Source organism: Leptopilina heterotoma, unplaced genomic scaffold (assembly GCF_015476425.1).
Source record: "Leptopilina heterotoma isolate Lh14 unplaced genomic scaffold, ASM1547642v1 Lhet_116, whole genome shotgun sequence".
NCBI classification, from domain to species: domain Eukaryota; kingdom Metazoa; phylum Arthropoda; class Insecta; order Hymenoptera; family Figitidae; genus Leptopilina; species Leptopilina heterotoma.
The window spans coordinates 1,349,252-1,367,698 of record NW_025110835.1 but is presented as its reverse complement, the minus strand read 5'-3'; the positions used below and the strand labels follow the sequence as shown (position 1 = coordinate 1,367,698).

General features: G+C 20.2%; 1 protein-coding gene across 4 annotated transcripts in view; it reads right to left on the bottom strand.

Annotated features, from left to right (window-relative positions):
• The window catches only part of LOC122509526 (complexin), a 577,926-nt gene that overhangs the window by 272,826 nt on the left and 286,653 nt on the right, over nucleotides 1–18,447 (bottom strand). The gene's annotated exons all lie outside the window — the stretch shown is intronic.

The following is an 18,447-nucleotide window of genomic DNA, read 5'->3' as shown; positions in this document are numbered from 1 at the left end:
CAGGAATTCCCGGAGTTGATTTCAGTTTCCAGGCTGTGGTCTCGAAAACTTTCAGCGGCATTAATTCACGACTTTTCCGAGTTTAGATGTCGGAAATTTCGTGCTCATGCATAATTAGGAAAATTTCGACTCTTCCCCCCCTCGTCCTTGTTCTTATATATAAATTTCCCTTTACAAACTCTCATTCCTATATTAAATATTATCAATTTTCTTTTATGTTTCCTTTATGCCTTCTCAATATTATTATATCTAAGAGAATAAATATTTGAGAATATTTCAATAAAACTCTAAATATATTAGGAGGAAAAAATCAATTTTTCAACAAAAAAAAAAAAAACATTTACGATTATTCTTTTTGAAAAAAAGTTTTTTTTTCATTTTTTCTTTTTCACATATATGTGTAGGTTATCTAAATAGAGAAGAAAAAGTAAGACCAAAGTCCCTAGGGAATTTACGTTTTCACGTCAAAAGTTTACTCTTAAACATGAAGAAAATCAAAATGAGGAATTGCAAGAAAAAAAGGTTTTATTAGCGTATTTTTTTTTTTAGTTGAAAAAAATTGCAATTATGAAATAATGAAATTGAGTGAAGGTTAGAAAGGCGAAGAAGCTTAATATTCGTTTTAATTTCTAGACAGAGATTATTTTTCCTGTCTCGTTATTTTTTCTGTCTTTTTCTGTTTTTTTTTTTTTTTTTTTTTTTGTAAACAAAAGTTTATTAGTTTCAAGAAAAGTAATAATATCCGTTAATATAAAGGAGTTATATATTATAAATGGCGTTATTTTCATTTTAGAAAAGATGAGCCAAGATTAATCGTCCGAGACAATTAAAGTTGAAATTTATGATTTTGTGCACATTTAAAGCTCTTGTTCTCGAAAGTGACATGAAGCTTAAAAGAGAGTCAACCGCAAAGTTAACATAAGCTTGGTGACCTAAATGAGTTCTTCCTGTCATTGTGTTCAACCTCCATATAATTAGCTCATTTGCCATATATGGACAAGCATTGAATTCAATTAGAATTTTTCGCCACCGACTTTTTCAATAAAATTTCTTTTTCTTAAACAGGATTGCCAAGCTTCATATAATAATTAAAACTTGAATTTTAAACTCAAATTCTTCTTTAAATCAATTTTTTAAAATAATTTTTAAAAAAGTTCTTTCAGATATATTTCAAATCCATTTGTTTACAATTTAATTTTACGAAACTTTGATTATTCTGCGACATTCTTCAATTAAATATATTAGAAATTAAAAACTTAAAATAATTAAAAAAAAATCCACTAAACTTTTTGAAAAAAATTATTTCTACAGAATTCTTAATTAAAAGTATGAAAAGTTCAAATTTTCAAAGATTTTAATTTAAAACTTTTTGAAAATTCAATTATTTCTAAAAATCCACGCTTTCAATATTCAATTATAATCTAAAATTTTGAACTGAAATACATTTTTAAGAATAATTTCATTTCGAATAATTTTTTATAATTTCCATGAAAATAGGATAATTATTATTGAAAATGTCTACATGTAAAATTTTAATGATAATAACAATAAATAAATGGGAAAATCGATTATAATAATAGAATGAATTAAATTCCATAATGTGGATAATTTTGATTATTCTGACATTCTTCAATTAAATATATTAGAAATTAAAAACTTGAAATAATTAAAAAAAAATCCACTAAACTTTTTGGAAAAAATTATTTCTACAGAATTCTGAATTAAAAGTATTAAAAGTTCAAATTTTTAAAGATTTTAATTTGAAACTTTTTGAAAATTGAATTATTTTTAAAAATACATCTAAAAATTCACGTTTTCAATATTCAATTATAATCTAAAATTTTGAACTGCAATTCATTTTTAAATCAATATTTATTAGAAAATTTTACGAGAATTCAATTATTTAAATAGAAAAATAAATAATTTATTGAATAATTGAATGTTTCTTAAAATTGAATTTTTATAAATTTTTGAACATAATTGAATTTCTGCGAAGGAATTTATTATTTTTTAAAACAATTGAATTCTTGAGACGAATTTTAGGAATAAAATTTCTTTTTAAATAATTGAATTCTTTTGTAAAATTTTATTGAAATAATAGATATAAAAAATAATTGAATTTTAACAAATAATTGAATTCCTAAAATACATGTTGTAATTTACGAAAATAATTAAATCCATGTAAAAAATTTTATTATTTATGAAAATATAGTGGAATTATTGAGAAATTTTTATTATTTATGAAAATAATTTAATTTTTGAGTAAAATTATATTAAAATTGTTTTTAAATAATTGAATTCCTGTGGAATTTTTATTATTTTTGAAAATAATTGAATTTTTGCGAAGAATTTTATTATTTATAAAGATAATTGAAATTTTGATGAGAATTTTTGTAAATTTTTGAACATAATTGAATTTCTACGAAGAATTTTATTATTTTTGAAAATAATTGAATTCTTGTGAACGAATTTTAGGATTAAAATTTCTTTTTAAATAATTGAATTATTTTGTCAAATGTTATTGAAATAGTAGATGAATTGTGACAAATTTTTGAAATTAATTAAATTTCTATAAAGAATTTTATTAAAATTATTTTGAAAAAAAATTGAATTGTTTTTATAAAGAATTTTATAAAATTTTTAAAATTAATTTCATGTTTTGAAGAAATTTAATTAAAACTGTATTGAAAATAATACCTACTTCAATTTTAATAAAAAAAAATTGTAGCAAAGGTTTTTAAAATAATTCAATTTCTTTGATAAATTTTAATATTTTAAAATTATTTAAAAATTTGTTTAACTAATTGAATTCTTTTGGGGATTGTTTTATTGAAGAAGTAGATATTAAAAATCATTGAACTGAGGAAAATTTTAGAAAATAATTAATATTGTGCTAAGAATTTTATTAAAATTTTAGAAAATAATTCAATTTTGTGATAAGAATTTTACTATTTATAGAAATAATTAAATTTCTGCAATCATTTATAATTGCTTTAAAATTCAATTTGTTTTAGTGTTTTTAACTAAAATTCTTCTATAAATTCATTATTTTTAATAATCAATTAAATATAATATATTGAAAAATTTAACTAATTTCAAAAGAATTTTAGTTATTGAAATTTTTTAAAAATCTACGTTTTTTATAATTTTTAATTAAATTCATTTAAAATTGAAATTTTACAAAATTTTAAATTAAAATCTTTTGAAGATCATCTATTTATGAAAATTGTAAACGCAACTCTTTTAAAATTGAATTAATTTTGAAAAATTTAAGTAAAATTAGATTTCAAGAATAAACGCAATAACTTTAGACAACAATTTTACAGAATTTCGATCAAAATTCCCTGACTTTTCCAGGTTTTTTCAATGTTTATAAAATTCCCTGACATTTCCAGGTTTTCGAGGTTTTCCTGAAAATAAAAAAAAAAATTTCTCCTCTTTTTTTTTTAGTCGAGAAAATATATTTTAGTAAGAAGAGAAAAACATTTTTTAAAGCCAACAAAGAATTTTTAATGTTAGAAAAATATTTTGAAAGACAACAAAAATATTTTCAAAGCTAAGAAAATATTTCCCTAGTTAAAATATTTCCATAGTTAAGAAATTATTTTCAAATCTATTAAATAATTTTTCTAGTTTATGTGTAGTAAGAATACAAATTTTTATTTATTTCAAATTTTAACCGAACAAAAAACTGTTTAATTAAACCAAATAATTTTTCAAATCCAATAAACCTTTTATCCAGCACTTTTTCCCCTGTTTCGAGCTTAATTGACAAACGAGCAAAAAAAAAAAAAAATACTTTAAAAATTAAAAAAATGGCATTTTCCCAAAAAAAATCTGTTTTCAAAATACATGAATATAAAAGGCAATTAAAAAACAAAGCTATCATTAATATGTCCAAAGTTAATTTTGTATATTTTGTGGACATTCGAGAGGAGCCAATTTGTTATCGCATGTGTTGCATAAACCATTTGACATAAATTTGTTTCGACTATAATTACAATCGACAAATGACAAAGTGATTTTGCTTACTTGCTTTAGATCATTACTAATATCGATTGCAAAACTGCCTGTCAAACTCATTAGCGCGCATATTCATTCAAATTGCTGTTTTCAAGGGAGAAATACGTGTTTGGAATTATATTTTACTCGATTCGTTAATGACATTGCATTCATTCAACTGCCTAAATTAATCGGTGCAATTGTCTATCACGTGGCAATAATAATATATCCGATGAAAATCCAATTATTCGAATATAAATGCAAATAAATAAATTTAATAATGAAAGTTTGAAAAGGAAAAAAACAAAAGAATTTCAATGAAATTTACCCAAAAAAAAACTGTTTTTTGTATCTTGAACATTAATTTCATTTTCTCTTTAAAGTCATATAGTCTATCTGAGGTAATTTATAGTTAAAAAATCATTTCTCCGATGTACTTTGTATTTTATATAATAATAAAGATGATACATGACGCAATATATTAGATTTTATGCCAAAAATGTCAATATTTTATTATTGTTTTCTATTGTGTAAAGGAAAATTGATTTCTATTGTGAAAATATAACCCTTCTACTAGCATAGCGAGAGAATTTTCAATTTTATAATAAAATTATTAACGCACATAAAGATTGTGTCAAAATTTTTTATTATAAAAATAAAGAAAATATTTTTCCGAAATTTAATTAAATGGAAATATGATTGTAAAAGTAATGAATATCTGACGGTTATTTCATTTAGTTTTACAATTTTATTTTCTAATCTTATTTTTTTTCTGAGGGTCAATTTGTAAAATTTTATTTCTACTTCGACTTTCATTTTCACATTCACTTTGAAAGATTTCTATTTTCTCGAACATTTTCATTTTCATTTTGACAGATTTTTATTTTTACTTTCATTATAACTTTTATAAATTTTTATTTCTACTTTCATTTTCACTTTCATAAATTTTTATTTTCACTTTCATTTTCATTTGCTTAGATTTTTATTTTCACTTTCGTTTCCACTTTGATAAATTTGTAATTAAACTTAATTCGCACTTTGACAGTTTTTTTATTTTCATTTGTTATCAAAGTGAAAATGAAAATAAAAGTTTATCAAGCTGAACGTGAAAGTAAAAAAGAAAAAACTTTCAAAGTGATGACAGTGAAAATAAAAATCTATCAAAGTAAAAGTGAAAGTGACAAAAACTGTCAAAGTAAAAATTAAATAAAATCACGGGGGGTGTTTGTAATTTTTTTATTTTTCGTTATTTTTGTAATTTTTAAACAATTTCAAATTTACTTTCCGAAAGTTATTTCTTTGCAAAATGTAAATTCCTTCACTTGTTTGAAAATGAATTTTGTATAATTTCCATGAAAATAGGATAATTATTATTGAAAATGTCTACATGTAAAATTTTCATGATAATAACAACAAATAAAGGGAGAAATCGATTATAATAATAGAATGAATTAAATTCCAAAATGTGGATAGAGATTAATTTTACATAATAATTACAAAGATATTAATTATTGATTGAACCTGGAATTCTCTGAAAAAGGGTTAAATTAACCCTCTCGCATATAGTTGTCTATATACTATTTCATTATAATATTCAATAATTAAATTTCACAATTGTAATGAGCATTTTCGACTCAATGAGTAAGCTAAACATATTAAATGATATACTCAAATATCATTGCATAAATATTAAATATATATTTACTCGAAATTATAATTATCTATCTCTATTCGTGTAATGGTAATTTTCTAAAATTTAATGTTTCCCTATTTTTGAAAACAAAATCCACTCTTTTTTGTTATTAACAATTTTTTAATTAACAATTTTCATTTAACAATTTTTCTTCTTGCTTTTTAAACATTTTTTTCTTTCGTTATTTTAGTATAATATTCCCTTGATTAAAAATGAAGCGAGGGAGTAAAAAAAAATTATTTTTAATAAAATTATAATTTTCTTTCAAGAAGAAATATTCGTTTGCGTATTTTAATAGAAATAAATTATTATTCTTATAAAATATTTAATATTATTTATCATTTTATATTTACTATTTTTATTTTCCTTCATTTAATATTTAAAATTATTTTTCATTATTTTTTTCTTTACTTTCATTTGATATTAAAAAGAATTTCATTTTTAAAATTAGTATAGATATTGTTTTACTTTTCCACGTTCAATACTTTAGGGGATTTTATTCTCGAGCAAATTAAATCTCTTGTGCGATACTTTACTTGCGATATCGAAAAGAGAATATAAATTTGAAAAGATTTTTTTTTTTTTTTTGAGAAATTAATTTTAGTTAGTGACCTTCGTCAAAAAATGTCCTTAACTTTTACGCCCTGTATGTTGGAAAATTTTTTCCGTTCGAGAGAGCCTTAACTCACTCAAGTAGAACTCCTCGTCGTTCATTTCTTATATATATATATAGAGAGATATCATTTTTCTTCCACACATTTTTATCGTGAATCGCTCCAATATCGATAACCCTCAGTTTTTGTGTGGACTAATAAATTTTTCAAGAATTGATATATTGACAAGGACCCTCATTCTTGATGTGTTATTAGAAAAATTATAAAACAACAGGGAACATTGAATACTTGTTGGATTTTTTATTTCACTAAATTAATATTAATTTGATCAATCAATTTTTATTACAATTTTCGACTAATTGAATAAAATACGTTACCTATAGTTAAATTGGATAAAAGAATTTTTTTTTATTTCTCTTTTCAGTGTTTCCACAAAAATTTCATTTTATAAATCCCTGAGAGCTTTCACCGACTTCTAAATTCAATTATTCAAAACTTCAATAATTTTGTTAAATAAATATTTAAATTCATATTTTTTATCCACAGAAGTTGACATTTTTTAAATTTTAATTTCAAACCTTCTGAAATTTAATTAATTCTAAAAATTAAAGTGAATTGTGGCAAATATGTAACCAAAAATATTAAAAATAATTGATTTTTAAAAAATTATAATAGAAAAATTTTTTAAATTAGTTTTTAAAGAATTTTTTAAAATCATTTTTAAAAGATAATATATTTTTTTAATATAGTTAAAAAATTTCCAAATAATTGAAAATTAGTTAATAAAAAATAGTTTCTTGAACATAATTAAAAATTTTCAAATAATTGAAATTCTTTAAAATTTTTTGAAAATGATTGAATTTTTAAGAACATATTAAAAAACAATCAAGTTTTTAAAGAATTTTAATTACAAAAATAAAGATACAACTCCAAAAATTCAATGACAAGTCTAAGAAAGTTGATTTTTTAAAAATTTTAATTTTTACGATTTTTAATATTTTTAAAAATTATAATGAAAAAATTTTGATAAATTGCTTTCCTATAGAATATTTTTAATCGAATTTTTTTAATCTAATTTTCATTAAATTTCATTTACAAATTTTTAATTGACGATCTTTTCATTAAAAAAATCGGAGAATTTAATTATATTTCAAAATTTACAATTAAAATTCTTAAAATTTTGATTCTCAAAAATTTTAATGATCTGCTTTGAAAAAAATTAATTAATTATAAATTTAAGTTAGTATTAAAACAATTTTTGGCCAATTTAGGAAGCTGATCAATTTTTTGAAGAATTTTATAATTAGAAATTTTTTAATTTATATTTTTTTGTGGAATTATAAAAATTTTTTTAAAATTTAAATTTTTTAAAACTGTATTTAAAATGTAACTATTTTTCACATATATTTGAATTGTCAGAAGTAAGTCATTCAAAATAATTGAATTTTATAAAATTAGAATAAACAAATTTTATGAATTGCTTTTCTAAAAAAATATTTTAATAGAATTTTTTTAAATTTAATTCTGATTAAATTTCATTTTCCAATTTAACAAATTTTTAATTCATGATTTTTTCATTATAAATTCTGGGAATTTAATTATTTTTCAAAGTTTGCAATTAAAATTCCACAAGATTTAATTTCCAAAACATTTTAATGAAATATTTGAAAATATCAATTAAGTATAATAAAATAAGTTTACCAAAATTTAAATAATTTTCAATTGTAATTAATATTTATTAGTTCAATTCGCATTTAGGTTATGTAAAGAAAGCTAATATTTTTGGTAACTAATTCAATTAGTGAAATTTGACTATGTTTTTGTAGCTATTTATTTACTAACATTATCTACTACAATTATCTACTAATAACTAATGATTTTTTGTTGAAAACACTAAAAAAATTCAATTTTTGAGAAATTACAAATAATTGCAGAAATTCAATTATATAAAAAAATAAAGTTCTTATAAAATTCAACTATGTTCAAAATTTGAAAAAAATTCTCGTAAAAATCCCAATTATTTTTATAAATAACAAAATTCTTCTCCAAAGTTCAATTATTTTCATAAATGTCAAAAAAATTCTTGTCCTAAATTCAATTATTTTCAAAAATTTTTCTAATTTCAATGATTTTCAAAATCTACTATTTTAATAAAATTTCCTAAAAAAAATTCAATTTAAAAAAAAATTGTTATAAAATTGTATGCAAACATTTAATTATTTTCATAAATAATAAAAATTTCACAGGAATTCAATTATTTTTATAAATAATAAAGTTTTTTTATGGAATTCAATTATTATTTTCATAAAAAATTATTTAAAAGTCTAGAAAATAATAATTCAATTAAAATGATGAAAATAATTTTGATGAAGTTACAGTAACAATATTCTTATAATATAAAATAATGATTTTATCTCTCGGTCGTCTTTAATTATTAGAAAACATGAAGAAATCGATCACTCCGAGTCTTCGACTCGGAGCAATCGATATCTTCATGTTTAATACAAATATTTTTATAAATTGTTTAATTTAAAAAAAGGTTTGAAATTAAAATTTTTAAATGCCTTAATTCTTGTGGAAAATACTGTTCTAAAAATAAGATTAAAAATAGGAATTGTGAAAATATTTTTCTTCTTTTTCTAAAACAAAATAATAATTTTGTTAAAAAAATTGTGATTTATAAACAAAAATAATGCAAAATAAATAAATTTTCTATTTCTTAATGACAGTTGTTTAACAATTTTTTAATTTTGTTTAGAAGTAAAGAACAAAAATCTGCAAAATTAATAAAATTTACTATTTATTAGTAAAGGTTACTAATAAATTAGTAGAAATTTCTATTTATTAGTAATTTTACTAAAAAATAGTAATTTCTACTAATTTATTAGTAATTTTACTAAAAAATAGTAACTTTTACTGATTTATTAGTAATTTTACTAAAAAATAGTAACTTCTACTAATTTATTAGTAATTTTACTAAAAAATAGTAATTTCTACTAATTTATTAGTAATTTTAATAAAAAATAGTAACTTCTACTAATTTATTAGTAATTTTACTAAAAAATAGTAACTTCTACTAATTTATTAGTAATTTTACTAAAAAATAGTAACTTTTACTAATTTATTAGTAATTTTATTAAAAAATAGTAACTTCTACTAATTTATTGGTAATTTTACTAAAGAATAGTAATTTCTACTAATTTATTAGTAATTTTACTAAAGAATTGTAATTTATACTAATTTATTAGTAAAATTTACTAATTAAAAAGCAAAAAATCAGTCACCATTTCAAATTCAAAAATGTTTACTAATTAAAATTTAGAGAGTATAGAGAGGAAAAAAAAATTGTTTAAATAGAAGAAAAATGGTGGATACGCAAAACTAAAGAATGCAATTTTAAGAGAAGTTGTTTGCAAAAGGAGAAATACATGTATGTGTGTGGGTTTGTATACAGAGAGAGAGAGAGAGAGAAAGATGCAAGAGGCAGACCTCAATTGAAACCCCGCGACCGCCAATGAAAGCCCGTCGAGGTTTTGTAAACCGAGTCACATTTAGAACTTGGAACTACTACAATTACTATTACTACTACTACTTCCACTAGTATTACTACTGCGACGACCATTCCTGCCACTAACAGTTTACTGCGACTCACTCATTTTTCGTTTCGAGTTAATTGAAATCCCTATGCGGATCAATCGACTTCGACTGGAATACAATCCATTAGGAACTGGATTTATAACGGATTCTCAATTAGAAACCGTATATACATTCTGACAATACGAATTACATCTCTTAGGTTAAGTCTTTCTCTCTCTTTCTCTCTTTCTCCCTTGGTGGATATTTCTATTTAGATATATTCACATAAGAATCACAATGTCCGGAGATAATTGACATTGACAGTGATGCAAATAAATAAAGCGAGACACAAACCGGTAATTGACATTCGCTCTCCAACGTTATACATAAATCAAACGGAAATGTTGATTTTTAAGGCAGAAAAAATAAATATATATTTATCTTTCTCTATACAATAAAGTGGAATATTATTTTCTATTTAATAGACAGGAATAGTTTCTTTGAATCATTTTTTCTTGAATCATTCTAATCCCCTATTGGGATTTAAAAGTAGTCCTTACCTTGAATACAAGGAAAGAAGCGATTATTTTTATGAAATAGATAGACAAATTAATAAGTGATGCGGAGAATATTTCCATAGAGTCAAAAAAAAATAATTTTTCCAATCCAAGGAGAATATTATTTTCGAAGGAAAAATAATATTTTCGAATAAAAAGAATATTTTCGTATAAACAAGAATATTTAAATATTTATTTGTTTAAATATAAAAAATTATACATTAAAATGAATAACATTCAAATAGAGTAAATAATTTTTAAATTTACCATAAAAGTTGATTTTCAGGACCAGTGGAAAAATATCAAGAGTATAAAAAAAATGATAAATAATTAAATATAGAAATTATATTTCAATTTTCAAATGAAAAATATGAATTGAATAAAAAATTTCAATTCTAAGAGGAAATATATTTTTTTATTCAACTCAAAAAACTAAAAAAATTTTCTAACCATTTTTTTGTAAACAAAAATTCTTTTTAAAAAGAAGAGAATATTTCGCTGTGAAAAAAAAGTAATTCTTTAAATTCAGTAAAATATTATTTAATTAAAATGTATATTAACAATCAATGAAGAGAAATATTTTCATTATGAAAAAGTGTGCTAAAAAAATTATTTGAATAAGAGAAATAAATTTTAAATTTATCGAAAAAATGTCTTAAAACTAAAGAGGATTTAAAAAAAATAATAATATAGAAAATGAAGAATTTTTTAAGTTACGAGAATACTTTTCAAGCTAAGAAAATATTTTGCAAGATTATGAAAATATTTAACAAAGCTAAGAAAATATTTTCAAAGCTTAAGAAAATGTTCTATCAAAGTTAGTATACAATATTTTCTGAAACTTACATTAAGAAAATATTTACACAACTAAAAGAATTTTTTTCAACATTTTAATATAAATATTTTATACATTAATTTGTTTATAACAGGGATATAATAATATTAAATATTATTACCCACCAAAGTAAATGGAAATTAGCAAAATTAGACGCAATTTTCGCTTATTAGAAGCAATTAACCTAATAGCATCATCTCAACGTAATTGTAAAGAAATTGTGGATGAATTTTTTTTTCAGAAAAAATAGAAAAGATTATTTATAAGAAGATTTTCAAAAATTTCAAATTCAATTTCACCTTTTTGAAAATCAACAACTTATAAGTTTTTTAAATTTTTAAATCCATTTGTTTACGATTCAATCTTACAAAATTTCATCGATTATTTAGAAATTCTTCAATTACACACTGGAAAATAAAAACGTGAAATAATTTACAAAAAAAAATTTTAGTTAAACTTTTTAAAAAAAAAATTAATTTTACAGAATTGTTAGTTAAAAGAATGAAAAATTCAAATTTTCAAATATTTTAATTCGAAAACTTTTTAAAAATTAAATTATTTCTACAATAATCCACGCTATAATGCTTTTAATATTCAATAACAATCTGAAATTCAAATACAAAAATAAATAATTTATTGAATAATTGAATATTTCTTAAAATTTAATTCTTATAAAGAATTTTATTAACAAATTTTTAAACAATTAAATTCCTTTGGTCGAATTAAAATAAAATTTTTAAGAATAATTACATTTTTAACGAATTCGATTAAAATTGTATTAAAAATAATTGAAATTTTGCAATAAGTTTTATTATTTATAAAAATAATTGAATTCCTAAAATAAATGTTATAATTTACGAAAATAATTGAATCTCTGTAAAAAATTTATTATTTATAAAAATAGTTACAAAATTATTGAGAAATTTTTATTATTTATGAAAATAATTTAATGTTTGAGTAAAATTTTATTAAAATATTTGAAAATAATTGAATTCCTGTGAAAAATTCTAATATTTTTGTGAATAATTGAATTTTTCCAAAGGATTTAAAAAAAATTGTTTTAAATAATTAATTTTTTCAAGGAATTGAAATGAAATTTTTGAAAATAATTATATTTTACGGGGAATTCAATTAAAATTGTATTAAAAATAAATAAATTCTGCGATAAGTTTTATTATTTATAAAAATAATTAAATTCCTAACAACAGTTTTTTTGAATTATTGCAAAGAAATTTTTAAAAAATTTGTTGATTGAATTTCTGTGGAAGTTTTATTATTTTTGAAAATAATTGAATTTTTGCGAAGAATTTAATTATTTATAAAGATAATTGAAATTATGACGAGAATTTTTGTAAATTTTTTAACATAATTGAATTCTTTTCTAAAATTTTATTGAAATAGTAGAAATTGAAAATAATTGAATGTTGACAAATTTTTGAAATTAATTAAATTTCTATAAAGAATATTATTAAAATTATTTTGAAAAAAATTGCATTGTTATTTAAAATTTCATTAAAATTTTTGAAAATAATTTAATTTTTTGAAGAAATTTTATTAAAACTGTATTAAAAATAATACTTAAATTCTAATAAATAAATTTAAGCAAAGGGTTTAAAACTAATTAAATTTCTTTGATAAATTTTAATCTAATTTTTAAGAACAATTACATTTTTCGAGGAATTCCATAAAAATTGTATTAAAAATAATTGAAAAAAATTGTATTAATAATCGAAACTCGAATTTTAATATTTCTGAAAATAATGAAATGTTTGAGTAGAATTCTATTAATAATTTTTTTAACTAATTGAATTCTTTTGGGGGTTTTTTTTATTAAAGTAGTAGATATTAAAAATCATTGAATTGAGAGAAATTTTTGAAAATAATACAAATTTTGCCAAGAATTTTATTAAAATTTTAGAAAATAATTGAATTTTGTGACAAGTATTTTACTATTTTTAATAATAATTGAATTTCTACAATTATTTGTAATTGCTTCAAAATTCAATTTTTTTAGTGTTTTTAACTAAAATTCTTGTATAAATCCATTATTTTTAATAATCAATTAAACATATTATATTAAAAAACTTAACTAATTTCAAAAGAATTTTATTTATTAAAAATTTTTTAAAAATCAAGAGGTTTTTTAAAATTTCTATTTAAATTCATTCAGAGTTAAAATTTTATAAAATTTGAAATTCTTCTTCTTCTTAAATGACTTCTGGCGTAACCAACTGTCAGAACGATAAAAAATTTCAAATTAAAACCCATTGAAGCTTTATTCCGTTTGTGAGAGAATTTTTATGCTATCTAGGCGGCAATTTTGTGAACTATTTTGGCGCGAAATTCAAAAAAAGATAAATTTAATTTTCTTATTTCTTAACTATTATTTTACTGTTTCTTCATTTCTTTCTGTAAATAAATTTCACCATTCCTTTATATAAATTTTACCACTTTTGTAAGTAAATTTTACTATTTCTTCCATAAATTTTATCACTTCCGAAGTAAAACAACTTGGAAGTAAATTTCAGTAAAATTAGTAAAATTTACTTTTAACGTAGATATTAAAATTTACTCCAGAAATAGAAAATGGTTTTTTTTTTAAAGAAAACTTTGAAAATGCTTCTCAACGTTTGGATTTGTTGTCTTTGTCTCAATTTGATATCCTTGGAAGAATTCGGTATTCTCTTTTCGAAAATATCGTCTACTGGATATAAACATAAAAAGTATTGATTTTTATGATGATTAGTTTTTCCTGATGAAAGTTTCTGTTCTTTCTTTTTTCTTTTTTGTAGACAAAAGTCTGTGTTATAAATATAGATTGCATTCTGGAGAATTTTGACGAGGCATGTATATGTATATACTCTTGGTGTGAATTTGTAGATATTCCCTAAACGCTTTTGGGGTACATTACCATATGCAATGCTCGACTCGAGGTTTATTGTGGTTCCACATGGTGAAATTGGTCAAAGTAACTTGGTTTCCGCTGTTTATGCGATTACGGACCAACTGTAATTGGGCTGCCAAAACCGGCGATAAAACAAAATTGAGAATTTCCACCACTTTCTAACTTTACGGCCATATAGTCTAAATTATGTGCTGGCTCATACATCTCAAACTAGTTATATACATATACATAAATTTTCCACTTTTCATGAAAATATCATCCCCCACATTTCACTTGTGTTCTCATTTCGATGTAATTTAAGTTTTAGTAGTTTCAGTCCATTAACTATTTCAATTTATAATGTTGAGTTTTCTATATTTATTTTTCTTTTTATTATCATAATTTTTCTAAGGATATCAAATTGAGACAAAAAACGAATCAAAAGGTTGCTACGCAACACTTTTGATTCGTTTTTTGTCTCAATTTGATATTCTTACAGACTTTGCATTCGATAATTAATTTTAAAAAAGTAGCTATCAAACTAAAAAAAGTAGTAAAAAAGTAGCTATCGAAAAATTAAACTTGACGACAAAAAAAAAACTCGTTTTAAAAACTTTACAAAACTGACAAAAATTCAATATATTCTATATTCTATTTTTCTGACTTTTTTTTCTAATTTTCATAAAAAATATTTACGTTTCTTTCTTATCCTGCTTATAAATTGAATTCCTGAAACGAATTTTATTATTCATGAAAGAATTTAAATATTTAATTCTTGCGAAGAATTTTATAAAAATTTTTAAATAATTGATTTCTTTCGACTAATTTTATGCAAATTCTAATTTAAATAATTGAATTCCTATGCAATTTTTATTATTCATGAAAAAAGTTGAATTCTTGCAAATGATTTTTACAAAATTTTTCTTAACCTCGTTATCCAACAAAAATCACTGAATTGAGCAAAGTTTTTCAAAATAATTAAATTTTACATTTTTTCTTTTACATTTTTACAATTTTTTTTTTTAATTTTTATTTTTAAAGAATTCTATTAACATTTTTGAGAATAATTGAATGTCTGTGTGGTATTTTATTAAAATTTTTTGAAAATAATTGAATTCCTAAAAAGCATTTTATTATTTATGAAAATAATTAAATTCTTGCGAATGAATTTATTAGAATTTATGTAAATAATTGGATTTTTAAGAAAAAATTTATTACTTTTAAAAATAATTGAATTCTTGTGATGAATATTGTTATTTCTGAAAATAATTGAATTTTGCAAAGAATTTTATTAAAATTCCTCAAAATAATTGAATTTTAGAGAATAATTTTGTTATTTATGACCATAATTGAATTCTATGGAAGAATTATTTATGTAAATAATTGAATTCTTGGGAAGAATTTGATTAAAATTTAAATCAATAATTGAATTATTTTAAAAAAATGTAATTAAAATTGCATCTAAAATAATTGATTTCTTTTGAACAATTTTATTAAAATATTTGAAGATAATTGTTTTTTTCGAGGAATTGAAATTAAATTTTTAAGAATAATTACACATTTTTAGGAATTGTTGTAAAATTGTATTAAAAATAATTGAATTCTTGTGATGAATATTGTTATTTATGAAAATAATTGAATTTTACAAAGAATTTTTAAAAAATGCCTAAAAAATAATTGATATTTGAAAATAATTGAATTCTTGTGAAAAATTCTAATATTTTTGTAAATAATTGAATTCTTTCAAAGAATTTTAAAAAAACATTTTTTTAAATAATTGATTTTTTCGAGGAATTGAAATTAAATTTTTAAGAATAATTACATTTTTTTGAGCAATTTCTGTAAAATTGTATTAAAAATAATTGAAATCAAGCGATGAATTTGATTATTTATGAAAATAATAAAATAGTTACAAAGAATTTTATTAAAATTTTCAAAAATAATTGAATCCCTGAGAAGAATTTGATTATTTATGAAAATAATGAAATAATTACAAAAAATTTTATTTAAGTTTTCAATAATAATGGAATTCCTAAGAAGAATTTTATTATTTATGAAAATAAATGAATTCTTGCTTAGAATTTTATCAGAAATTTTTTAAAAAATTGAATTTCCATGAAAAATGTCATTATTAGTGAAAGTAATTGACTTATTGTGAAGAATTGTGTACAAATTTTGTTAAATAATTGATTTTTTCGAAATTTTTTTGAAAATGCTATTCTAAATTAATTGAATTTTTGTAGAAATTTTTTTATTTATGAAAATAATTGAATTTTGGATGAATTTTATCAATTGTTTTTTTAAATAATTTAATTCTTTGCGAAATTTTATAAAAATAAAGAATTTTATTAAAATGACTAAAAAATAATTGAATTTTCGAGAATAATTTTGCTATTTATCGATATAGTTGAATTCTTTCGAAAAATTATTTATGTAAATAATTAAATTCTTGAGAAGAATTTTATTAAAATCTAAAAGAATAATTGAATTATTTCAAAAAAATTTAATTAATATTGTATTTAAAATAATAACTTTCTTTCGAACAATTTGATTAAAATATTTGAAAATAATTGAATTCCTGTGAAAAATTCTAATATTTTTCACTTTTGTAAATAATTGAGTTCTTTTAAAGGATTTAAAAAAAATATTTTTTTAAATAATTGTTTTTTTCGAGGAATTAAAATTAAATTTTTAAGAATAATTACATTTTTTGATCAATTCTTGTAAAATTTTATTAAAAATAATTGAAATCGATCAATAAATTTGATTATTGATGAAAATAATGAAATAGTTACAAAGAATTTTATTAAAATTTTTCAAAAATAATTGAATTCCTAAAAAGAATTTGATTATTTATGAAAATAATGAAATACTTACAAAGAATTTTATTTAAATTATCAAAAATAATTGATTTCTTAAGAAGAATTTTATTATTTATGAACATAATTGAATTATTGTGAAAAATTTTATTAAAATGTTTAAAAAGAATTGAATTCGTTTGAAAAATTTTATTATTTTTGAAAATAATTGAATTCTTCATAAGAATTTTATAAACATTGTTATAAATAATTAATTTTTTCTGAAAGATAATAAATATTATGAAAATTTTATTTTAAATATTTGAATTCTTGTGGAAAACTTTATTTGTGAAAATAATTGAATTTGTCGATTCATTAATTTAAAACAGTATTAAAAATAATTGAAATTCTTCGATGAGTTTCATTATTCATGAACATAATTGAATTCTTAGAATTTTATCAAAAATTATTTTAAATAATTGAATTGAATTTCTATGAAAAATCTAATAATTAGTGAAAGTAATTGAATTATTGTGAAGAATTGTATAACAATTTTGTTAAATAATTGATTTATTTGAAAATTTTATTCTAAATGAATTGAATTCCTGTGGAAATTTTGATTATTTATGAAAATAATTGAATATCATAATTTTATGAAAATACTAGATATTGGAAATAATTGTATTTCGAATATTTTTTTAAAATAATTGAATCATTTTAAGGAATTTGATTACAATTTTTTAGAATAGTTTTTAGATTTCTAGTATTAGCGAATTTAAAGTAGTGGAAATTCTCAAAAAAATAGTGACTAAAATCTAAAAAAAGTAACCAAATAGTAACACAATTGAAAAAAAGTAGTAAATAAGTAGTAAATAAGTAGTAGTAAAATTTCAATTAGAAATCAAAGAAGAAAAAATTTTCTCATTCAAATATAAAAATTTTGTTATTTCGATTAAATTTTTAATAAGAAATTATTCATAAATCCTAACAATATATTGAATTGACGATAAAAAACTAATGGAGGTTCACTTTCATATGTATACATACATGGAAAAGTTAACCGAATGAATGAAACTGTGGACATTCGAAATTGGTTTTGAAAATTTCTGAATAGTCATTGTCGTAAAAGAAGTACTTATTTTGGATGAGAGAATTTTCTATTTAAGGTCTCTTTATGTGTATTTTTGTGAGAGAGAGAGTGTGTGTGTGTGTATTTTCATGACAGTTGTGCACAACTTTTTGGAATAGTGCGCGTATGAGAAAGAACAATATATGTGCACATGGCACATTTTGTTTGGATGTTTTAAAGTTTATAACGTTATATCGCCACAGCAAGGGATTTTACTTGTGGATATATAGTTGCGCACAGCTTTATGATAATAACTCAGAAATATACAACTTTTATAACTATATATGTATATGCTCCAGCACAGATGTACGATTTTCACAGTTCTTTCATTTAGCCAAGAAATATTTGGACTATAATTT